The sequence below is a fragment of the Protopterus annectens genome, chromosome 3.part0, assembly GCF_019279795.1.
Source record: "Protopterus annectens isolate FY-2018-M chromosome 3.part0, PAN1.0, whole genome shotgun sequence".
NCBI classification, from domain to species: domain Eukaryota; kingdom Metazoa; phylum Chordata; order Ceratodontiformes; family Protopteridae; genus Protopterus; species Protopterus annectens.
Window position 1 is genome coordinate 1,038,125,917 of NC_056731.1, and position 26,608 is coordinate 1,038,152,524.

Sequence of the window (26,608 nt, forward strand, 5' to 3'; positions counted from 1 at the left end):
ACACAGTAGTTCTTATGGAGTTACGTGTATTGGTTACATATCTGAATATGATTGTAGATTCTTTTTTATAACACTTGTTGCTCCCTCTACTTTTGGAACTGTCTAGGTATCTTTCTTCCACATTGCTCTTGTTTCTGCCTGCAGATTCTGATATTTTATGACTTTGTGTCTCTCTATACGTAAGACACTGTAGTCACTAGGTGTGGCAATTTCAATGATCAATGCAACTTTTTTCTTCTTTACTTGGACCACTATATCCAGTTTTCTAGCATCTACCTTTTGAACTGTTGGTAATGGATGATTCCATGTGATGTAGACTTCTTCAATTTCTATGATACTTTGTGGCTCATGTTTCCAATGTTTTTTGGCCTCTTTAATACCATAATGTTTGCACAATACCCAGTGCAACAGTCTCACCAGATTATTATGCCTTTCAGTATACAGTCCTTCTGCCATTAGTATATCACAACCAGCAACATGGTGTGCAACTGTTTCCAGTTCGGTTTTACAATACCTACATCTGTCTGTTTCTCCCACATGTTCAATGGACTTTATAAAACTAATGTGTACTCAGCCCACTATCTTGGGTCGCCAATATTAACCTTTCATCTCTTGGTTTGAATTTGCCTCTCCTTAACCATTCCTGTGTTCATTCCTGGTCAACATGAGGTTCTTCCAGAAGTTTTCTATACTTGCAACTATATTTATGATTTTTCCACATTTCTTGCCTTTTCATTTGATCCTTCACCTTTCATTCTTTTGTTTTTTTTGGCACATTCAGTTGCTGCCTGATTTTAATCTACATCTGGTTGATTTCCATTTCTGTTAGACGCCGATAAGCTTCTGCTAGATTAAGCAGAGAAGTCATCTTAGATTTATTCTCCTCATGTTTCAAAACTTTCACTACTTTTGGGTCTTGTGAGATCAGCATATATGTATGGAGTCCCACAATTGAAGATCTATACATATAATCAATTTCAAGGAGGCCCATCCCTCCTTTGAAATGTGGAATATATAATTTTGGTATGCACTGATTTTTATAAATCATTTTGTGATCATGAAGCATACTTCTTGTTTTCCTGCCTAATCTATCCAACACATTTTGGGGTCAGTCAATCACTCCAAAACTGTAAGTTAGGACAGGTAGAGCAAATTGGTTTATAGCCTGGATTTTGTTCCTAGATTTTAGTGCTGTTTTCAGGATTAATTTAAGTCTTCTGAAGTATCCCTTACTAAGTTTTATTTGCATTTGTTCATGTTTTATTGTTGATCCTTCATCAATTCCCAAATATTTCTACATTCCTTCTTGCTCAAGTTCTTTTATATCACATTCTTGTCCCAAACTGATGTTTTCCTGGCTTTGCAGTTTTTCTGCTTTAAAGGTTGCTTTTGTATATTTATCAAGACCAAATTACATTCTTATATCATCTGAAAAAGTTTTGACAACTTGCAGTTGTGCTTTCAGTTCCTCATCTGATGACCTATATATATAATGAGCTATACAATTTTAAATCATCAACGAAGACAAGATGAGAAGTCTTTGCACTTTGTTGTCTTCTAGGAGCCAGATTACAGCCATGGCCTAAACTGTTGAGTAAACAGCTTAATGGATTAAGGGCAAGGCAAAATAGTAACTGTGACAGAGATTCACCCTGGAATATCCCCCTTTGAATTTTTATCCCTGGGTTAACAATTTGTTCTTTATCATGGCTTAATTGCAAAGTGGTCTGCCACTGTTTCATGGTCACTGTAATGTAATTGATCAGTGTGGGGTGTATCTTATACATTTTTAAGCACTCTTTTATCCATGAATGAGGGATACTATCAAATGCTTTTTTGTAGTCAATCCATGCCATACTTAGATTCTTCCCCTTTTTACAGTTCTCCACTATGACTTTATTTAACAACAAATGATCCTTTGTTCCATATGACTTTCTTTTATTGACCTTTTGTTCTACTGCCATAATTGAGTTTTCTTCTAGATGACTATAAACTCTGCCGGCATCAATACTCAGCATGTAGTTTATATGTCATCGGAAGGCAAGTTATTGGTCTATAATTTTTAGCGTAGCTTGCAAGTTCACTCTTAAGTAGGAGCAGTGTTTTTCCTGTTGTTAGCCAGGTTGGTGTCTGCTCTGGGTGTGCATATATATATTTCTTACTCATGGCTAAATCTTCGTGCAAAGATGTTAATACTTTTAACCAGTAGTTAGGTACTGTACCTGGGCCTGGGGTTTTCCAATTAGAGGCTTTTCTTAACTTTGATTCAATCTCTCTAGCTGTTACTTCATCCCATTTCATATCCTGTACCTTTAAACTTCTTATTCTTTCTTTTACTTCTTCTATCCATTTAACATCTTTGTTATGTTCCACAGGATCGTCATAGATACTTCTCCAAAATTTCTCGAGTTCTTTTTTGGCGGTCTTTCAATTTCTTTTATCTTATTTCCCAGTTCTCTATAAAACCTTTTTGGGTCCTCAATAAATTGCTTATTTTGCACTTTTCCTTTATATTTATCTTCATATCTTCTACGTTTTTCTGCCTGTGCTGACATTTTTAGTTTATTTGCGATAGTGCATGATAGATCCTGGTCTGTTCTAATATTGTGCATTGCTTTTATCACATCTATCTTACTTAGTATTTTTGTTGATCTGTTCCCTCTTCTATAGTCTTCTAACAGTGACAGTTCTTGTCTTAATTGCTTTATAATTTTCTCTATTTGATATTTCCATGACGGTATTCAATTTCTCACCTTCCTTTCCCTCACTACCCTGTGTTCTTGTGGTAGAACTTTATCAGTTATTAAATTAACTGCACAGTGATATATACTGTTTACTTCTGTTACATCACCTGGATCTCTATGAACAGTCCTAATTACTGTGTTCATTTGTTTTATCAGACTTCTGACTTTTTGGGTTTTATTAACCTTCTGCAGTCTATTTCTTTCATTGATGTTAATATGCCTATCCATCTATATTAAATCCAGCAACTCTTCTCTTAGCTCATTTTCATCCAAACTGAGGGAACATCCCTTGTTTTCCATTTCCTGCGGGCATTCTATAGAAGTTTGTATAGCATCTTCCTGTGACACAGTCTCATCATTTCATCCTGTGCCGTCTGTTGCTCTATCATATGGGAACTCAGTGGCCCATCACTCCTCAACATTGACTGGATCACAGTTTCCTCTTCCTCCACTTGCTGTCTAGCTTCAAGTGAACATTTATACTGGTTTCCTGTGGAAGGCTCCAAATTATCTTCATATGGCACCTGACCAATTGCTTCCTGTTCCATTGGTTTCCCCTTAATTTGGATATCCATTACTCTATCCTGTTGTGGTGCTTTCTGAAATAAATGTTCTGTCCTAAATCCTTCACCTTGCAGGTATTTCATAACCTCAGTTTCTATTTGTTTAGCTTCTCCATTACTAATCTCCTTTTCTACTTTTCCTATTTGTCTTCTTATTTTTTGTATTGTAAAGTTTTCCATGCCCGGATTCCTTTGTCTGTATTTCTCTTCAAATAGCTTTGGTGCTGCTCTTTTTGCATTGGTTAGTTTTGCTTTCTCCTTTGCATAAATATTACACTGCAGTCAATCTCTTTTTCTATCCCATGTCCATATTTCTTCTTCAGATGTTTCCTGATCTTCCTGTTTCTCCCTGCTTTGGGGACTCCCTCCATCCTTCTGTGATGTAACCTATGTCAGACCCTCTACATCAGTTCCTTCACTTCGTACGCACTCCATAACTTCAACTTCTATTTTTTTAACTTCTACTTTACTAATCTTATTTTCTACATTACATCTTAGTGACATTATTTTTTACTGTGAAGTTTTCCATATCCAGATGCCTTTGCCTGTACTTCTCTTCAAATAACTTTGGGGCTGCCTTCTTTACATTGATTAATTTTGCTTTCTCCTTTGCATAAATATTGTACCATATCAGATCTTTCTTTCTTTCCCATGCCCATATTTCTTTTTTTATACTTTTCAAATATCTCTTGGTTTTGTTTTTTATATTTTCGCACTTCCTCAGATTTTTCTTTTTCCAAGAAGATCAAAATGTCTTAATCTCTATACTGTTGATCACAAATCTGTTGTATTAATGAACACAAATCATTTGAAACTTCTTCCAGCTTTTCTTGCCTAAGTCATTTTCTTATCTCTAATTTCACTCTTAACCATTTTATATATCTTGTGTCTGAAAATTCTAGGCTTTTTGCGTAATAGTAACAATGCATAATTTCTTTCTTATCTTCAACAGTCCATTTTTTCGTCTTTATGACTCTTCTTTGGCCTATCTGTTTTTGTGATTTTTGTGGACTGATACTTCCTTCTACAACGGGGGGGGGGGGGGGGCACCTCCCTTGGGCCTGACCTGGCCCCATTATAGGAATGTTTCTGTATTTTGAGGATTCTACACTGTCATCTTTTTTATCCTTGGTCTTGTGCACCCAGCTATTTTTTTTTTAGTTTTTGACTTACTTCTGTCCATGATACATGCTGTATAAATACAGTCTATATATCAGTGTTACCTTGGTGAGATTTTGTGAAAACAGGGTCAACCTCATGAAGGTACTCACCAAGACTTGAAGAAGAGTTCACTTTCAGCACTACTACTCTCATTTGAATGCTGACTTTTCATCTCTCAATTTGGACCCCATTATAAAAAGGCAAATGCATAGCTAGGCAAATCAATGTGGATGACAGTTGTATCAGAATTCAAACTCAGTTACACATTTAAATTGGAACAGTATATTTCGACAGAGGAGTATTGTACTCCATCAGGTATGTATCCATTATGTTACCGAAATAATGCATGCATTGGAATGTAGTTAGGAATGATGTGAAGTAAATCAGTAAGCATTTGTTAGAACTGTACTCATGACATGGCTTTCTTCACAAACCATCTGGGAGGTATAGAAGATGCAGAGTAGGCCAATGGTCTAATGCTGTGTGATAACTATGCACTCATGTTTCATGGATAGGTCCTTTGAGAGCACTTTGGAAGTTACACTGTTGTTTGGTTAGAACATTTGTGCCTTAGCCTGTTATAATTTTTATTTGGGTAGGAATGAGTCCTTGATATGGCTCAAACTAAAATGGACTATTGTTTTTGGTGTGTGAGCATAAGTATCTATCTGTTATGGCACAAACAAGGATATGTTCATCATGCTACTCTCCTTGTTTTGTAGAAACAGTGTTATTTGTTGAGCACAGTGGAATCTTTAAATTGTAATTAAGTGGAGAATACTGAGAGCTTTTATGTACTGACTTACCTGTACACAGTTTATTTCTACTTATGTGATCCTTATATGTGCTATCATTAATTTTGCCTTTCAGTAAACAATATGCCAGCTAGGCGTAAGCGACCTTTTTCAGAGGCAGAGAATGACCTCATAATTGAAGCTTTAAGGCAACATCATGTGATCCTTATGTCTAGGGTAGGGCCAATATGTTGCAACATGTGGCCCTTTGGGATGAATTGGTCCAAAATGTAAGTGCAGCTGTTCACTGGTCAACAAAATTGCTGCTATGAGAAGGTGCAGCACAGAGCCACGGACATGATTCATGCTGCAAGGAGGCATGCTGCTGAAGTGGCATGTGATCATCAGGTCATCAGTGGTGGGCCTGCAGAACAACAACTCTTCACTGTCACCATGGAATTCCTGGCAAATATTGCCACTCAGGAAACCACCCAGCAGTCCATCAGCCAGTATATTCTGGATATGGGTGCCACTCCTGCATCTCCAGAGAAGCTTTCAGGTAGGTTTTGTTAGATCATCATTAGAATATTGTTTCATTCATTGTGTAGTGTTTATATTTTTAATGTGTGGTAGGCTGCTTTTTTGGTGGGTGCATTTAAGATAGCTGTTGTTCTCAGGTCATTAAGAGGTTGTCAGCCACATTCTTGTTAACATTTTAGTTACTGTGGATGTTGTTGTTGTTGTCTTTTGGCTTTTCTCAGTTAGGGCCGCCACAGTGGAACTCCGGTCCGCTAATGATTGTCAGTAGATTTTCACGGACACCGAAGTGCCAGCTCGATGTTCAACATTCAGCGAAGACATGCCCATTTACGCATGTCTTTCGAATGCCCACCCAACTGCGGGGAGGACATGCAGACTCCATACAGAAGACACTCCTCGCACTCCAGCCGAGAATCAAACGGGAGAACCTGTTGCTGTGAGGCAACAACGCTACCACTGCACCACCACGGAAGTCCGCTGCACAGTTACTGTAGATATAGATTATTAAAAGTATTATCCCTTGCTATACTGTTAAATGTGGTGCTGTTACCTTTCTCACACCATTTACTTTTTCCAGGACAATCAGAAATCCACAGATATAGGGCTTCTGCAGTTGGTAAGCAGAATATATTTATGTCAGTAATGTAGATATATTCCAACATATCTGCTTAAGTGTCAACTCAGTCCTGCTGTATGGATTGCTGTACTGTCTGCATACTTGTCAACTGTACATATATTTGCAAAATGTCCAGATGTATGACACATACTTCTGGGCCATGTTTAAGATCATAGTGATTTAGGTGAAAACTACTGACAGGTCATAAAAGAGCACAGACATAAAATACTGACAGATCTCACATTAAGAATGCATATCACTCATTAATGTCATGCTAAAGCAATATCTGCTATTCTATCACCTTTCTAGGTTTCTAAGGGCAATATGTCACAGTGATATCTATTATTGGGCCTTTGCCCCCATTATTCATGGCTTTGTCCACATTCCTTGCTCTAAGAGGTTGAGAAGTATGAGTGTCTGTAATAGTGACAGCAATCTAAATTGCTTAACGTATATTGTAGCTTAGTAGTGCAGGTATTAATGTATTCCTGTTCTCCTTCCTTTTATCACAGGTGAACATGGAAGTAGTTCTGTGTCCCCTATGCCACCTGATATCAGTGTCTCTTCAGAATCTGATGATAATGGTAGCCAAAGTGAGATACAACCTTTGTTGCATAGGCTGATTCTAACACTGAAGTTGACATCCAGTGACCCCCTCATTATCATGAGACACAGCCAGTATGCCTACACATACCCAGTCCACTGAGGCCATAGATATTGGACAGTTGGAGGGTGGGGACATTGACCAGGGAAGTGTGGCTGCTACTGTGGCTTCAGTGACTGTTGACAATGGCCATAGCCAAACTGTTGGAGAGGTGCCACACAGGCAGATGGATAGAAGTGCTCAGAGGAGGCCTGCTGCCCATCCCCAAGCTGTTGCAGGTGCCTCATTACATGTCACTCAACGTATGTTTAGGGTCATCATGGAGGCACAGGTACATTCAAAAAGGATCTCCAAGAGAATGTTCAGGGTTATAGCTGCAGCACAGTCTGACATCTGGGACTGGCTCCACTGTGTTGTTGATTCCTGTATCATTTGAATGACACTTTGGAATGGGATGTGTCTGTGTATCTGATAAGGAATGTACATTGTATGTAATGGAACATCTGAAGGGAAGAGAGCATCAGCCTCATGGGCGTAGGTCAGTAACTACATCGGCTGAGAGCCAACGTGGCCATGCCCGATCACGCTCCCAGTGTGGCAGTACATCCACTGCTTCAGCAGGGAGTGCACTGCCCAAACTCAGAGGTAGCAGACCATGGGGTTGAGGTCATAGTCATTTCCATAAAGGGAGCCTGTCCAGCAGACATTGATCCCCTTCAGGTAGTAGCACAGCATCTGATTTTGGATATGGAGGTACCATTGCAACTTCTGGTAGAGTCAGTTCTCATGTTTGGGGCAGAGACGATGAGCTGTCAATTCTACCATGCATGGTTCACAGCTGTGCAACATACACACACATAGGGCTAACACTGAGCTTGCCTGTGTTCATGCAGATACACACACCAGTGTCACAGTGAGGGCACCTACAGACACACACATAACATTTGCGTGGCCCATCTTGCTTGCGTCCCTTGCTCACACATACACACACTTTCCATTCTTTTGATTCAGCCTAGGCCTCCTGCCTCCTTGCAGAACACCCTGTGCAAGTGATGATCACTGTGACACATCCCTGTCATCTATCTTTTGGATTCAGGGATACTAAAGCCATGTGTCTGATGCACAAGGTGACTACCTGTATTGATATGATGTTTTTACCTCCACTTGTGCTGTTGGACTCATTATTGTACCTGTCATTTAGATTATACATAGCCATTTAGACAGTTGCTAGTATAATACTTTATCTACTTTATAGTGGATGATTTTGTTAGGGCTGTGAATTTTTTCAGTTAAATGTGTCTTATTAATACATCTAACTTTCTCTTAAAGGATTGTTAAGTACAAATAAATGTATGAGTGCACAGCAAAAGTCAACCCATCAGATTCAGAGCTCAGGACTGTATGTCAGCACTGAAGACAAATTTCATCAGAATGGTAATACAGTGTAATGTTCCTGTTTGCATGTACATCGCCATATGTTCCGAGGCTCAAAGGTTGTGACTAGTGTATTGACCTGATGGTGTTTAGAAGCATAGCCATTAGGTCACAATATAATATTAACAGTCAGATATAATGCATGGCCAAGTTTTGTCTAGCAAGGACCACCCATGTCCAAGAGTGAAGCAGAAGTGATCCTTGGCAGATAATGTTTTCACAGCAAGTCATCCAGCCTGTCCTTCAATATCATAATGGAGGCTCTCTGCTTGACATGCATTTGAAGCCTACTGCAGAGGAAAGACAACCTAGGAGAGCTGTATCTGTCTCTCCAGAATGTCTTATGTATGTCACAGTGTTCACTGAGGTCTCTGGAACAGGTAACTGGAATCCCACATTACTTATGCAAGTGCAACATTTTCATCCAAGTTTGGGCACAGATAGCCCTCTAAGGTATACATAACCAGCCTCAAAGGTATCTATATGATACTGTGCACAGTTACAGATATGTCATTCTACTCACAGAAGACACATGTTGGAGACCGTTTGATGTTTTATTACAAGAATGTTTGAGGTCTGTCAAGTTCATGCAGGTGTCCAATAAAATATATTTCCAATGGTGCTTTATATTCTTTCATAAAGCTGATCAGAGATGAGTATAGGGGATTGCTACCATATTTTGCTATTGATGTAATGATGTTTCTAATCAGATGAATGATGTATAATGTGTACCTCCACAGAGTAGACCAAGGTTGCAGTTGATATGTGTTCCGAGGATAATCAATACAGAAGCAGGGAATAGTGTACTCATGGTTATGTTATAATAAGAAGGAACATTTATTACCACAGGGTATGCTGATGCATTTCTGTGCAGTTCATGTAACACCCATGGCTTTGTCAGCACCCATTATTGCACAGGACCTCTGTTTTGTTCAGACTTCTGAGACTTATATGTCAAACATGAAGGGCCAAGCATTGACATTTCTGTTACCACACAGATGACATAAATGTTGCTTGAGGTGAAGTCTTGTACTGTGATTGAATGTAGTTGGTTTGTGATCCTATTTGTAAACCAACTGATAACCTAGAATTTGATATTCACCTTGGTTAGTGTCCCACTACAACAAATGTGGGATTGTATTGAAGACCTTGAACAAATTATGATAGGATGTGTGTATATCTTTGACCATGTGTATGTCTCTGGTCACTGTCATGACTCCTACCAAGTTCTGCAGCCATAAGATACTTTGAGAACACCTAACTGGAACACATCTAGTGTTTGGAGGTCACCTATTTCCTTGTGTCTGAGATGCATACAGACTGTATCCGTTGCCTTATGCAAGAGGTTGCATAAATTTATGGTTCTTAATTATACTTTCATTTTTCCAGTCATCTCTTGTGTGGTTGGAAAATGGTGACTGTATTCCATTCAATGTGGACAACAGCAGTATTCAGACTGTGGCTGAATATGGTGCCTAAGGTAGTAGCACATTGTTGGAGCACATGAAGGAAACAGGCTGAAATTCCATTTGATCTTATGGAGACTGTGCTCCTAGATTTGGAAAGGGCAGTGATAACTTCCTCATTGTAGATACCACGTCTTGGAGGTGATGTGTCATACATGGTTGGTAATAGGTGTAGTGGTGGTGGGGAGCACTCTTTTCAGCCTAATGTTTCTGCCAGCAGATTTGGAAGTTACACTGGGTCAGTGTGTGGACTAACATACACAATTTAATTCAACTACAGTGTAAAGGCTTAACATGGTTCTCTGTTTGAGTTCGTGAAGGTGTCTTATTTGCATGTTTATGCTGAAGAGGGTAACCTTCCACCCTGGCTTCTCAATGGTATATTTTGAAATAGCAGCTTCTTTCACTTACTGAATAATGTAGTTATGACAGACATACACCGCTGTGGTTTGTATTTTCCAGAAGATCTTTGTTTGTGCCTATGAGGCACACCTGTGTGTATACATTTGTGTAGATGTGTAGACAGGGCATCAAGGAGTAGGGTCTATATTAGAACACTGAACTTTCAAAATTTTGAGTGTCTAATATTGACCCATTTTCAGCGGACGCTAAAAATATCAAAGAAACAGAAAAACAAAGTTTTTTCCTAGGGAAAGAATTTGGTTGTCCGTTTCTGTTGCTTCTGTCTTTTCAGCTCTGTGGTGGAAAATTACGGGTTGGGTTCAGGTAAGTGTGCGGTTGTGTGGACGTGGGGGTTAGGGTGAGTTAGGTGAGTTAAGGTTAGGGCGCGGGTCAGGTAAGTGTGCGATTGTGTGGACGTGAGGGTTAGGGCAGGGTAGGTGAGTTAGGGTTAGGGCATGGGTGAGGTGACTGTGCGATAGTGATGGACCTTAGGGTTAAGTTTTGGGTTAAGGTAAGTGGATAATTAGTGGTGTATGTATAATTTAGTGCAGGGTTAGGTGTAAGAGTTTAGGTGTTTGTGTGTGGATTGCTGTTTGTTTGGTGTGCTTGTGTTGTGTGTATGTGTTTTGGAACAGTGAATTTTTTCCTAGGGAAATAAAATCACTGTTCTGTATGTTCGATGTTTTAAATTTTCGATTCATAGGGTTTGATATTAGAACACTCGAAATTGTGAAAGTTCGGTGTTCTAATATAGACCCCAAGGAGTAATGTACTATAACTGTCAATGACCTATGTGGAAACCGCAGCAGCCAATTGTATTTGAAAGCAAGTGTATTGACATTTCTGCAGGTATGAGGGCAAAGTGTTACAGCCTCTGCACACTATCCAGAGCAGGTAATGCCAAGACACACTGTAAAAGCCCAAGCACACAGACACAGTAACCATCAATTAAATACTCCTACTGTACAACCATGCCACAAGTGTACAGATGGAGTTTCTCCAGATAGAGATATCATCTTCTTCTACCTGGTCTTTTGGAAAATACCATTTGGGTGCACCACAGCAGATGTTCTGCTTCTATTTCTAACCATCCTCTGCATCTTGCTCTGTCACACCAGCCACCTGCATGTCCTCTGCCACAACATCCATTAACCTTATCTTAGGACTACCTATTTTCCCCTTACCTTGGAGCTACAGCCCTAGCATCCCTCTGACAATACTCACAGCATCACCCCTCAACACATGTGCAAACCAACACAATTCCACCACTCTGTCCTCATCTCCAAACCATACAACCAGAGTTGACACTGTAATATATGGTTAATAATCCTGTCCATCCTCGGCCCACACAAAGAAAACCATAACATCTGGTACTCCACTAGCACCTTTTATGACTGCTGCTTTTTTGTTTGAGGCACCATCTATGACCCATATTACATAGCTACCATTCTGTAGACCTTCTATGTCAGTGTTATTGGCACCCATCTGTCATTCTTCTCCACACACTCCACCTTTCATGCTGTCTCTTCTACACCTGTCTTCCTGACTCACCATTACTCTGAACTGTTGGTCCACGGTATTTGACATCACATGCCTTCACCAGCTGTACTCCCTGCATTCTAACCATTCCTCTATCCTGCCTCTCATTCACACACATATATTCTGTCTTAGTCCTGCTGACCATTCCTCTCCTCTGTAAAGCATATCTCCGCCTTCCCAGGGTCTCTACACCTGTAGCCTAAGTTCAAGACAGACCACAATATCATCACCAAAAAGCAAAGTCCGCATGGACTCCTATGTAATCTAATGTATCAACCTGTCCATCACCCTTGCAAAGAGATAGCATGTTGTTCATACATACAATAACAGTAATGCCAGTGTTGTCGGTCTTATATATGATGAGGTGACATCTATCAGTCTGTCAGGTCAGTGTGTGTGTGTGTGTGTGTGTGTGTGTGTGTGTGTGTGTGTGTGTGTGTGTGTGTGTTTGTGTGTGTGTGTGTGTGTCCATGGCTTGTTGGGACATACATATCGAATAGTCTGATATAGCTGATGATATCATCAGTGTATGTTGAACATAAAAAGACAGTGGCCCTTAGGTTGCTGTAAAATGTACTCTGTAACATCCACCAGTAGCTCAGACACATAGATACACAGTTGACTACAGTGAAAATAGAACCTGTACCTATCCAAGTTTGCAGACTACAGATCAAAATATTTAACCCACAAGCCACAGCACAAGTTTGACTTCAGCAAGAATGCAAGTGATCTTATGGCGGATGACATCAGCAGTCCACATGGGGGACAAGAGGTTGGAGGCCTGCCTCGACTGGGTGTTTGGGCAAGCACCAAAACAGTGCAAAACCATGCCATTCTAGAAGTCAGTGTGGGATATACACTTCCACTGTTATGTACACACACACCCACACACCCACACACACACACACACACACACACACACACACACACACACACACACACACACACACACACACACACACACAGAGTTGACCACAGTGAGGATAAACCCCTTCCTCTCTAGATTTACATACTACAAATCAGAGTACTTAATGCACTTTCCACAGCATAAGTCTGAGTTTAACAGGACTGAAGGTGATCCTATGGTAGATGACATCAGCAGGCCACGTGGGGGACAAGAGGTTGGAGGCCTGCCTCAACTGGGTTTTTGGGAAAGCACAAAAACAATGCAAAACCATGCCATTTGATAACTCAGTGTGGGATACACACTTCCACTTTTATATGTGTGTGTGTGTGTGTGTGTGTGTGGTTCAAAATATTGAATTCAGAGCCTTGAGATCTTGGAATTTCGAAATTAAGAAGCCCCCCAATAAAAAAGCAGTTGACACATCACAAAATATGCAAACCCATGGGATTTGTGAAGTCAGATTGGAATACACACTTCTACTTTTGTTTACACACATACACACACACATTCACGCAGCTACACACACACACACACACACACACACACACACACACACACACACACACACACACACAGTTGACTGCAGTAAGATTATAACCACCACCCTATCTAACTTTGTGGAGTATAAAACAGACTACTTAATGCACTATCCACAGCACAAGTCCGATTTATGTAGGACTACAAATGATCTTTAGTTGATCACACCAACAGGCCACGTGGGGGACAAGAGTTTTGAGGCCTTACTTGACTGTACTTTATGCACTGTCTGCAGCACAAGGCTGATTTATGTAGGACTACAAAAAACAGTAAGAGAGTAGGGAAGCAGCCTTCACCTCTTAAACCAAAACAAAATCTAAGCAGTTCAGAAGGCCATGAAGAACCACACTCCAAAGATGCCCGAAAATATGTAAATACAACTTTTATTTTCACATAAACGCTCGGGTAAATAAGTTTTCGTGCACAGACTTCCTCAGATGAAGGGATAATTAGATCCTCTACCTATTTATGTTTATGGGCAACAGATCAGAGCATTTAACACACATGCCTCAGCACAAATCTTAATAATGTAGGACTACATTACATAAGCAAGCCATGTGTTTGTCAACTGTTTATGAGGCCTGCATAGTCACATTGCCTCATAGTGTTATCTGAGGCTAGTAGTCTAGCAGACGAATATTGTTTAGTAGCCTAGTTGTGTGACAACTGTACCCTTATTGAGCCTATTTATCTGTTTGCATTTGGATAAGCAATACTGTGAGCACCATCTATTGGCCCTCTCTATGAAAAAGAGCAACATATCATTTATTACAACTTGTAATAGTGTGATATATGTGTGGAACAATCAATGTGACTCAGGGTTCTTTTGCTTGTTGGTGTCATTGCTGGTGGGGAAACAAAGGGATGGCTTGTCAATATATGTTCATATACTTATAATGTGCCATCAATTTGCAATGTGTCCACATGCATTCTTAAGGGAGACATGGTGTTTAAAAATAATAGGGCACCATACCTCTCAACTCTGCCGATTTTTGCATAATGTCCAGAGGTTTGACTCACATTTGTAGTCTGTGTCACACAATATTACAGTTTTCTGGTAAATCTATGGCAAATCATTGAGAAATGAGGTCAATAAATCATGGCAGACATCTGAATTTCACACATCATATCCTTCAGACAATTCATGGAAATGCAACGCCTGTTAATCTATCACCTTGCTAAGAATGTAAGTGCAATATTTGAAAAATGTCCCTATTTTTGGGCCTTTGTCCCTCTGTTATTTGTTGCTTTATCCTGGTTTCCTATGCTAAGAGTTTAATAGGTATGTAGGATATTGGATTTGCGCTACGGTGAACTAAGTATACATGCATGCGCCTTTGGCTTTTTTCATACTGTTTACACGTCTGTAAGGAGTGAACAAACACAAGGCGCATTGCTCACATCTGAGTTTTACTTTTATGTTATATATACCCTCTACTACAGCCAACTTCTATCCATAATCCTGGCTGGGATTTCCCGATTATTAATGCCATTGATTGAATATATCCGATGTGTGTGGTTGGCTGTCAGACATAAATCCTATTTCTCCTTTCACTGTTTCTGCACTGATGAGCTTCACGTAAACCAACTAAGCCTTATCAAAAAGATTTTAAACTTGCAGTGTATCACACAAATGTGGAATTAAGACAATACAAAGTTGCTAACAGTATGGGGCACAAAGTGACACTCTGTAAGACACAGCCTACTATTTGCTAGTACACATACAAAAATGCTACTTATATCAGTATTCAAATCCTCAACAGCATTACAGCTTCAACAGATGGGATGGTTGCTATAGTCCTTTTGGCCAATAAAGCAGCTTGCCAAAACAGGGGTCATTCATTATATGACCCCCCTAATAAAAATGTACACTTCTATACATGAGTTATCTAACACATACAATGTATGATCAAATCTGCAGTATTGTCCTGGAAATATGGAGAATAATAATTGTGACAAACACCAATTTACCATGGGTTTGTGAGCACCATAGATAAGTTTCTGTTATGCCATTTACAAGGGAACTCCCCTGTTTTTGGGGAGGTGGGGAACAAATCACATCTACTGTTAGGATACAGACAATGTCAGAAACTGGAATGTTTAGCCTCACTCTCTAACTTCTGTCTTGAATGATGCACCAGTAATATACTGCAGTTGGACTATATGAAGGTTTCATGCATGAGGCCTACTACTTACAAATAGATGCATACTGGTAAAATAGTGTCAGTAGTCACGTGTTACTTAATTTTCTGTGCAAATATACTACTATTTACTTGCATACTCAACCAAGTTAATAGATACAATGGATATGTCATAATACTCCACAAGGCTACAGTGTAGGTTAAGGACCTACCTTGCAAATGCAGTGGTTGACACAACTGTAGTTCATGGCTGACTGTCTGATGAAAGCAGTACACATCCAATATGTGGATATTTGCAGGTCATGTGAGTTGCTTGGCATCAGTTTTAATGTATGTATGTATGTAAGTAGGTGAAAGGTATTAGTCCTTAGTTCCCTAAGTGTCATTCAATGTGCTATGCATTGTCTCTTAGACAAAGCAATGGCATACTGAGCACACCTATGTCTGCCCACAGTGATAGCAGCTGGGGGTTCCTCCTCTGAGTCCTCCTGTGACTGTAACTGCAGTGATATAGGCATTAGTGGGGGGATGTGTATCTCTGCATCCTGGTGATCCTGCTGCAGCTGTTTCTGCAGGATTAGATTGTGGAGAATAGCACATATTGTAAATATTTGTGTACATGTGTGTAGAGTATACTGCAAGGTTCCCCTGGTTATATCTAGGCCCTGAACCCATGACTTCAGAAACTCAAACACACAATCTATGATGTTCTTAGTTTGTGTGTGTGCCACATTATGGCATTCTTCCATGGGTGTGTGTACATTTCTGATGGGTGTCATCATCCATGGTTCCAGAGTATAGCCAGCATCCTCCAGTAAATGGCCCTGTGGTATGTCCCCTAGCAAACATCTGGTACAGCTGTGATGAGTGCCAGATATGGGAGTCATCATAACTGCCAGGGTTGCCAGCACACACATTCAAGATATTCCCTTGGGCATTGCACACTACTTGGCAGCTGATAGAGTGCATGCTTTGCAGTTTGTACCCTGCTCACCAGGTGGTGTCTTGATGTGTGCATGAGTGTAATCAATGGCACTCAATATTTCAGGGTAGTGTGCTACATGGTATAACCATTGCATATTTCTGGCGCTCTCCTCAGGAGTAAGGGGAAATTATATGTGCTCACTGGCATGTAGGAACATAACATCCAGAAACTGGTAGATTATTCTGGGTGCTGATGCCTGTGACACCCCCATCATGTCTCCAGTTAGTCTTGGAAAAGTACTTGTAGCTAATGTCCTAAGGACTACACACACCTTAGTTTCCAATTTGATGGGCTCCTATTGGTTGGCTCTGGCTCTGAACAGAGGGTTGCAGAGCTCACAGAATTCCTGTAATATGTGCCTGTCCACCCTGTAGTGCTCTACAATCTCCAGCTAATGTAGCTCCTGGAAGGTTATCCTGGGCCTGAACACTCTTCTCCTTCTCGGTCTAGGCCTAATATCAGCAGCACCAGCAGCATTGACTTCAGCATCTAGCACATGCATATGCAGAGTAGCTGCAGCAGCCTATAGCATTATCTCAGTTAAAATTTATAAGTCTCTAATCCAATGGTCTTAAGGTATTGAAGGAAAATCAGAATGTAGGCTGCATGCATATTTTTTTACATTTCTTGGGTAAGTCCACCATGTGGGATTGGCTAATTAAGATGGAATTCACCTGTTTAGGATATAATTAACATGATTTAAAGGTCCTACTTCAGTGCACAGTAGTGTGCTGTGTGCACCGGCAAGCAGCAGAGCGCAGGTGTGCAGAACTAAGGTAAGTCACAAACATTTTTTTCATTCTTGTTGTTATGTAATGTACAAAACAGTTAATTAATGCTATTTTCACTTCATTGCTATAAGTTGCAATGTTAAAATAGTATGAGAAGAGTTGCTTGAACCCAGGGCCATTACCACTCCAATCCAATATCTAACACATGACACCACAGGAGTAGTAATGAAAAGTCCTATAAGTGGAGGATATGAACACAGCACACCCCAGCTTACCAGGTTTGCATGATGCCCAGCACTGATCAATAGTTTTGATCAAATGCATCTGGTTTCTATTTTTGGATGTCTAGCTCATGTCTGATATGTGGGTGGTCTGGTCGTGTATACAAGGTATACATCACCATTCCCATTTGCACAAAGCAGTGCCCTGTACAAACACACACAATACACCCAAAAACACAACAAAGTTACCTCACACACCCCCTTATGTCATCGAGATCCATGGGAAACACAAACACAGTGTAGGAACTTCCACAAAGTGAACAGCCCTACAAAGTTCCTGCTTTCTGTGATTCAACAAATCCACTGATTTTTGCATTCATTTGCATAATAACCATGTTGAAAGCCTAGAAACTACTCGGTCAGTAGCCATGTAAGCTGCCAACAGCACAGGAGCACTACTTTAAAGTCACAGGGCAGGATATTATTGTACCTATTGTGAGACTACATTATACTTCTCTTTTCAATGATGTTTCGGTTATTCATATTTAAAAACTTCCGTGGCAAGCAGCGGACTGCGCAAACGTGGTAAAAAATATTTTAAATGTATACTATTTTGACACCCCCCCCCGATGCTCCACAGTGTATACAATGACCATTATATGTGTCATGTTACTCTTCATGGGCATTCTGTCCATAATTCTGGACTTTAACATGCCCTTGTGTCCATGTAGACTCTTGTATGTGGAAAACTTCTCTGTACACTACCAACACAGACATGGAGTCTACATGGTTCTGTCAAAGGTTGTTGGATCACTCCACCATGTTGTTAAATTTCAGCTATTTATGCTGAAATTTGCATTCCACAAAAGTTTCCATTATTGCTCATGAATGAGCATGATTTAGCACTGCTACAGAGTTTATGGAATGTAAAACGTGCTGTGCCCATGTTTGCATTGCTCTGCAATGTGCACATGAAAAAAATTACCGTGCAAGCTATATTGAATTTGCACCTCACTATGTGTCCCTTCATGTACCCCCCCCCCATCATGGCAACTATGTAAAGCTTTCTCAAGTCTAGCTCTTCATTTACCACTCTGTCATCAACTAATATGCACTTAGGCTCTGAGAATCATTCAGTAAGGCTACAACTGTTTGTGGGATTCTATTTCTCTTATGCAAGGGATTCCTCTTCAGTTAACCAGTCTCTACTACTCACATGATTCCTTTTGTCAGACTTCACATGAAAAATTCTCCATGGTTCATTAAATCAGTGTGGACCAAACAGCAGCACACCCTTTTATTTCAAACTCCCATGTTGTGATTTTAAAAAAGGAGTTACTCTGGTGGGTAACTCAGTTATCTCCAAATGCAGTAGTTCAGTTAGCCCTAACATGCCCTATTCAGTTTGTAACCACAGATGCATCAAACTCTGCATGGGGAATTATGTCCAAGAGGATAAAAGTCTATGGAGCACACAAGACAAATCAATGTACATAAATTTAAAAGAAATTATGTCTGTAAATGTAGCTTCCAAACCTTTGAATCTTCTACTTCTTTCTTGTTTTCGATGTAAGCACTGGTAATCATCCCATTCAACTCAGTCTACTGCAGCTGTGATCTAATGATGAACATAGGCTAGTTGTGTAAGTAAACTTACCATAATTGTAGATGTTCAAATAGATCAATTTTTGCAGTTATCACAACGTGTCTCCATTCCCCACTTTTTTTACTATTTGTTGGCAAGGCAGTGAGATTTTTATTTGACTGTTTATGTCTGGCATGGCTCTAGCTTCATTCTTCTGAGACAAGAAAGCTCTGCAATGTTTTTACCCTAGCAACTGATTTTATATTACACTTCTGAAGTTGTGTAGTGGCTTTTTAAACTGGGCAGTTGGTCCAATCCCTGGCATGACATCTGATATAGCATAGGCTACTGCAAAAGTGATCTATTCAAGCATCTACTGTTGTGGCAAATTTACTTATATGACTGCACTTTTCTCTTATACATAAATACTCCAGCTACTTGCCAGTGTTTAACTTGTGGAAGTATTTAGATAAAACACTGTTTTGGTGTTTCTCATACAAAATACCACATACTGCTAACTTCGTTTTAGGTCAGCCATCTGGACAAGATTAGTTGGGGACTAAATGTTTGATTATGGATCTTTCAACAATCAGCAGCCAAAAGATCCTATGCTATATCACAGCAAAAGACACCTGAGCTGATCACACTGGATAGTCCACACAAACTGATTTCCTGCAACTGTGGGCTACTTTTGTTATATTGGAACTCACTCAATGACAGTATTAACAGATAATCTCCCTCAACTAAAAACTTATACAGTAATCTAAAACTCTTCCACCATAAAAATGAGCTAAGATGTGATTAACACTCAGAAATTTGTTTCATACACGTTTGTTTTTTCACTGTGTCTGATTACCTAATTTCATATCTCTCAACCTCTTAGAGCAAGAAATCTGGACAAAGCCATAAATGAAAGTGGGACAAAGAACCAAAAATAGGGACAATTTTTAAATATTGCTTTTACAAACTTAGAAAGTTGATAAAATAACAGGTTTTACATTAGCATGAGTTTGCTGAAGGATATGTAGTCTGAAACTCAAATGTCTATCATTTTCTAACTTCATTCTTTAATGATTTGCCACTAATTTGCCAGAAAACCACAATTTTATGAAAAATGGACCAAAAATATGAGGCATAAATCTGGACATTCGGTGAAAATCTGTACAGTTGAAAGATATGCCTAATTTATATTCACCTTACTGCCTTTTTTACACTAGCTTGTGTTCTATTTATTTTGATCATCTGTGATTTTGTGGGCCATTTTAAGTCTATCCAAGTTCCCTGTTTATGCTCAAAATAAGTTATCCCATTTTGTTATAGGCTGGCCTTACCCCTAATGACAATAACTGGGATCATACTATAGATAATTTGAGATGAACTATGCATGGGATAAAGCATTTTGAGCTGCTTCTGTCCATTAGTAGTACGGGGGAAGTCTTGGGGTAATTTATTTGTTTCACGCCTACGGATCTAAATTGTGCTTGACTATGGACAGGGATAAACTTTGTTTTATGTGAATGTGGAGTCTGTTTCATAGCAGTGGTGTCCTCTGTGAGACATGTGTCCCTCAAAACCATTTTGTTGATGTTGCAGAAGAGTTGTAGACCCTAGACTGAGTATTTCTGATGCCATTTGACTTGCTCACATACAGTAAATCTGTCAGTAATGGGTTGAAGGATACCTTGTATGCCAGACACAGGTCATCTCTTAGCAGTCTGTAGGATGAGTATAGTGGCATTAATTAATTAATTAATTTATTTATTTATTTATTGTCTTTTTTATTACCTCGAATGTCCAACTTGGCACAAGACCCAATGTCAAAAGAGGCCTGAGAAGAAAAGCTCCACATAAAATACATATTTACAATGAACAGCAGTAAAATAAACATTTTAAACATTAATTTGCTGGTTGTTTTCAGACAAATCATAAATACATTTATCATATTCTTTAGAAGTTACATTATTTTACATATGTCAAAGACATGTTAGCATGTAATAGCTTCAGATACAGGAGCAATGATAATGCGCATAGGTTCAGCATATGCATATTTTGGATGGCGCAGTGGTAGCGTTGTCGCCTCACAGCAAAAGGTTCTCCGGTTCAGTTCTTGGCTGGGGTGCCTTCTGTGTGGAGTCTGCATGTCCTCCCTGCATTCATGTGGGTTTCCTCTGGGTGCTCCAGTTTCCACCCATGTTACAAAGACATGCATCCAGAGCATTTCTCCCTGAGCCTCCACTGAAAATTGGCTTTGTTCCAAGTCGGACTTTCCCAGTTAACAAATGTTAAATAAATAAAAAAATAAATATTGACATTAATGAGGTAGGATGTCACTAGAGCAGGAATGGAAGTTGAGGAAGGGTAAAAACATAAATAAAAAATATAGTTAGAAAAAGTTTTGATAGTTGAGAAGTTCAGATAACGGTAGATAGGTAAGATAGTGAGGTAGCTAAGGACCAGGTATTATTAAGAGATGATTATGGATATAGGTTAGTTGGAGGAGCAGTAGTGGAGATGAGTGAGAAGGAGAGAAGGAGACAAGGATAAGAAAGATAAAGGAATCAGGGTGTTTGATGGAGAAATTGGCAATGGAAGAGAAACAGAAAGAATGGTGGGTTTAGACAGAATGGTAGCATAAGCATAGACATGAGGAAGTACGATGTTTTAGGTTGTGTTAGAAATGTGTGGTAATATTGTCTTATTTCAGTGTGGGTGGAATGGAGTTCCAGTGCTTAGCAACATAGGTCAAGTAAAGTGAGTTGCCTGCACTGTTAGGAAAGTTAGTCCAGATCAGGAAATATTTGTTCTGTGATAGGAGGTTCTGAGGAGCTAAGCAGTGTTTGAGGATGTTCTGTAGTGAAGAGCAGGTGTTGAGTTTATGTATTATTTTGTGCACACAAAGCAGGTGGGAGTAGTTAAGGTAATTAGGAAGTTTGAACCAGTGTAGGTGCTTCAGTGCTAGGCAGTGGTGTGAATGGCTTAGCAAGTTGGATGCACATTTAGCTATTTTATTGCAGTAAACCTCTAGTTCGTTTTTTTTTTTTTAAGGTGGAGTGTAGTTTAGTCACTATGGGTGGGAGAAGATAAGGTAAAGAATTCCTAAAGTAGTCAGTGAGAATGGTTTTATTTCTGTAGAGGAAGCCTGGCTTTTGGTGAGGTTTCTTGATGGTTTGAGTGATATGTTGAACATACTTTAAGTTATCATCGATGGGGACATCAAGATACTTTGTGCTGGAAACTGTTTCAATTAAGGACTTATTTGCAGCTGTATAGTTGAAGAATTATTTCTGTGTTGACAGAAATTTAGGTAAAGTCAACATTATTGTTTTAAGTAGTTGGAATTCATATAGCCTGGCCTCAACTGTGAAAAATGAGTCCTGGGTAATTTTGTGGATTAGTGATAGACATTGTGCAGATCATATGACCATGGCATCATCTGTTTATCATACTACAGAGGCCTCTTTGATAACTTTGTGAAGATTATTAGTCAGCAGTTTGAGCAGTAAACTTGCCCCTAGATGATTGTCACAGTTGAAGTGATACCCCAACCCCATGTGCAAAAATGGGAAAAAGGGGCTATGGAAAGATGTTGAATAGTAAAAGACCAAGAATAGATCCATGCAGTACATAGAAAGAGGCACACAGAAAGTGGGAAAGATCTCATTTCCATTTTACAGCCTGGAGACTGGTGGTGAGATATTTGTTTAACCAACTAGGGGATGAGCAGGAGACTCCCAGGAAGAATAGTTCATGGAGCGGGCATTAGTGTGAAACTGTGTCAAATAGTTTTGACATGTCTTAGGAGATGGAGGATACTAGGTTGATGGTGTTTATATTAGAGCTTATGATTTTGGTAAAACTGAGCAGAACAGTAGTGGTGCTGGGGTGAGGTCAGCAACCATGTTGATTGTTAGAGAAGAGATTATAGCAATAACCCACGCCTGGGTGTGGGTAATGCTGGATTTACCCACTGTTGGTGTGGTTTGGTCATGAGGGTGAAGCCCGAGTTGCCAAACAAAGCAAACCGTGGGTAAATCTAGCATTACCCACACCCTGGCGTGGGTTATTGCTATTATACAATGACATTATTAAAGAAAAAAAATAATTACTTTTCGTAAATAATGGCATTGTATAATGCCTCCTTGCTGCCCTTCAGCAGCTGTCTGGTATTCTGCGGCAATTCTGATGTACTGCACATGCGTATGCCTACGCAGTACATCTGAGCTGTGGGCAAAAGCAACGGAGAAAGCAAGATCTCTGTTGCTTTTTACAAACTGTTTTGCAATGTTAAACGGGTTTAACATAGCGAGACAGCTTTAAAAAAAGCAACAGAGAATCTCCATTGCTTTTTTTAAAGCTGTCTCGATATGTTAAACGTGTTTAACATAGCGAGACAGTGTGAAGCAACGGAGATCTTGCGTTTTCTGTTGCTGTAAAAAAAGAGTTATAGTAATGGAAAAAGTCCAGGCGACCGGACCTTTTTCCATTACTATAACTCTGATTTACAACATGCACGCTGACCAATCAGCATGCACATTTTTGAATATTAATGGGGGGTCGTTGTATAATGCTATTTTAAAAATGTGAAAGTAGTTGGGAATAAATTTTTCTAATATGTTGGAGAGTGGAAGTAGAATGGATATAGGCTGGTGAATGGAGAGGTCAATGGATGTCCCCCCTCCCACCTTTATGGAGAGGTATGGTGTGGGACATTTTTCCAGATGGCAGGGATGTAGCTTTCTGTAATTGATCAGTTTATGAGTATAAATACTAGGTCTGCTATGGCATCTGTAGTGTTTCTGAAATATTCTGGTGGCAGATTATCAGCAGTTGGTGTGGAGTTTTTTTTTTTTTTTAGTTTTAGGTGGTGTTTTGCTTGATAAAAAAGGTAGATAACTGATTGTTTTTGGGTTAGTGAAGATGAGAGAGTCTAGTGCAATTTTCAAGCATAGTTTTTGGAGTAGTGTCCTACAAACAGCACAGCAGAGACTCTGATGCACCAGTTCAGAAATAAGAGAGGCTATCAGTAGTTTTACTTTGATAATAATGCTCTGTGTGTTTTCTAAAGCCACACCAGTGGCTGTCTCTTCTATGTGAACTTCTAATGAAGCAATATACTTTGCATATGGCTACCTGAAATGCTTACATGTAAGGATATTTTGCAAGTACATATTCTGTGGCTGGGATTAATGTGAGATTGTCAGTAGCAGTTCTTCAGTTTGTTGTTAAAGAGTTGGAGACTTTTGGAAATAAGTAACTATTTTAATGCTAAATATTGTCCTGTTGACATGTTGAGGATATATCAAAGTTGGACAAAGCCTTACATCTAAATATTTAAAAATAGAATTAGACTGCCTGTGGGAAGTACTGAAAATCAACTAGTCCCTCTGAATATTATTTTGAAAGGTCTTTTTCTTGAAAAAAGGTGGATATTTGAAAAGTATTATGAGTGAGAGCTATTTCCAGTATATCTGGAGTCTTTATATGTGTTCCAAAGTTGTAAGTCATCAGTTTATGTTAGTTTGATAATAGTAACTAGTGAAAAAGATACAGTTAATACAGCTGATAATAGTAGAAAGGTAGAAGAGGACAGAGGGCAGAGGGCCCTTTACTACTTCTGAACAAATTCTGAGCCTTCCCTTCAAACACCCAATGTGAAAATGTGAGACAACATATGAGAGGCCCATCAAGCGCTGACATTAACCACTGACAGATGGGGCATATCCGATTTCCTTCAACTCCTTTGTGATGACACCCATTCCAGCAACATTCTCTACTAATAGCAGCTATTATCTGTTACCTCTTCCTCAACAAATTGATATAGTTTTAAGGACACATAAATAAAACATAAACATTATAAAACAAAGTAAAGTATCTAAGGTTTACTTTTGGCAAATTATGTTTTTGTGATGAGAGTACTGGAACACTAGTGTTAACAACATTCTGACAAAGGGACTGCCATGTCCTTTACTTCTGAGGAAACAAGCCGATGCATGAACTCACACCATTATTGTCCATGCACATCAGCTCTGTTAAAATTCATTTGGAGAAGCTTCAGAGACTAGTTCAATTGCAAGAGTAATTTGCATACTGCCAAACAGAAGCTTAAGCACAGGCCCCTCAATGGAAAGCCCTGTTTGTATAGAAAGAAGAGATCTGCACGTTTACAGTTATTATTTGCCAGTGATGTAAGTTGATTGCAACTAATACAAATTCAGCACTGTGCCTATCTCAAAGTAACAACACTCCTACAGTAATAAACAATGGTGCAAATTCAATAAAGCTTACAAGGTGATTTTTTCCATGTGTAAATCATGGTGCAATGCAAACACAGTCAAACTTTTAGATTCAGTAAACTCCTTGTAGCAGCACCCAGTCACATGCACTCATGCTCGGTACCAGAAACTTTCAAGGAATGCAAATTTCAACATAAGTAGCTAAAATTTAGGCTAATGAAGTGAAACAGCATAGTGGAGTGATTCAACAACCTCAAACACAACCGTCTGTGTCCATGCAGGATATGTACACAGAACTTTTTCACATACAGGAGTCTACACAGAAGCAAGGGCATGTAAAAGTCCAGAAATATGGAGAAAATGCCCATGAAAAAGTAACGACACACCTATAATGGGCAATGTATACACTATGGATGTCTGAAAGCATCAGAGGGTTATGTCAGATTTATATAACTTTAAATTATTTTTTCCTCGTGTTTGCACAGTGCTGCATATGAATGCCAGAAACATCATATAAAAGAGGTGTAAAATGCAGTGTTACAATAGGTAAAGTAGTACCCTGTCCTGTGTCTTTAAAATCATGATTCCGTGCTGCTGCCCATCTTACACAGCTGCTAACTGTGTGGATTACAGGCTGTCAGCATTGTTATTATGCAAATGAGTACAAAAATCATTGGACTTGTTGAATTATAAAAAGCAAGAACCATGTAGAGATGCTCACCTCATGTAAGCTCCTACATGGTCTTTATGTTCCCAATGGATGTGGATGACATCAGAGGCATGTGTCAGGTCCCTTTTTGTTTTCTTGGGGGGTGTCTTACATATGTTTGCAGAGTGCGCTGCTTGCCGCAAATGCACTGCTGGGCATTTCTTAAACTCAGTAAGCGGGGGGTGCCACCCCTTCATTTCCAACTTTTTCCCCAGCTTCTTATTTTTAATCATTTTGTGTGTGTGTGTGTGTGTGTGTGTGTGTGTGTGTGTGTGTGTGTGTGTGTGTGTGTAAATGCCCCCAGTTTAATACATCTCGTGGCTAGAGGCATTCAGGCTCAAACCCTGTACCTTGGGTACAAGGAGCCTAAAGTCCCTAGCCACCACCTGTTCCTCATAATACCTGTGGTTTTCAGGATTTTTTCTGACAAATCACTGAAGGATTTAATTCACAAAATAATGACAGGCATTTGAATTTCAGACTTCATATTCCTCAGAAAATAAATGCTAACACAAAACCTTTTATTCTAGCAATTTTCTAAGTGTATAAGATCAGTATTTGAAATTTGTCCATATTTTGAGGCTGTATTCCCCCATTATTGGCTTTGTCCAGGTTTTTTGTGCTAAGAGGTTCAGAGCTATGGTGAGAAGTGAGAATTGAATTCATTAAATGATAGCCCTTTAAGTTTCAGTCTTCCTAGCTTTCAGCAAACTGCTGATTTGGCATAGTGGTATGTTGCTCTGACTCTAGTACACA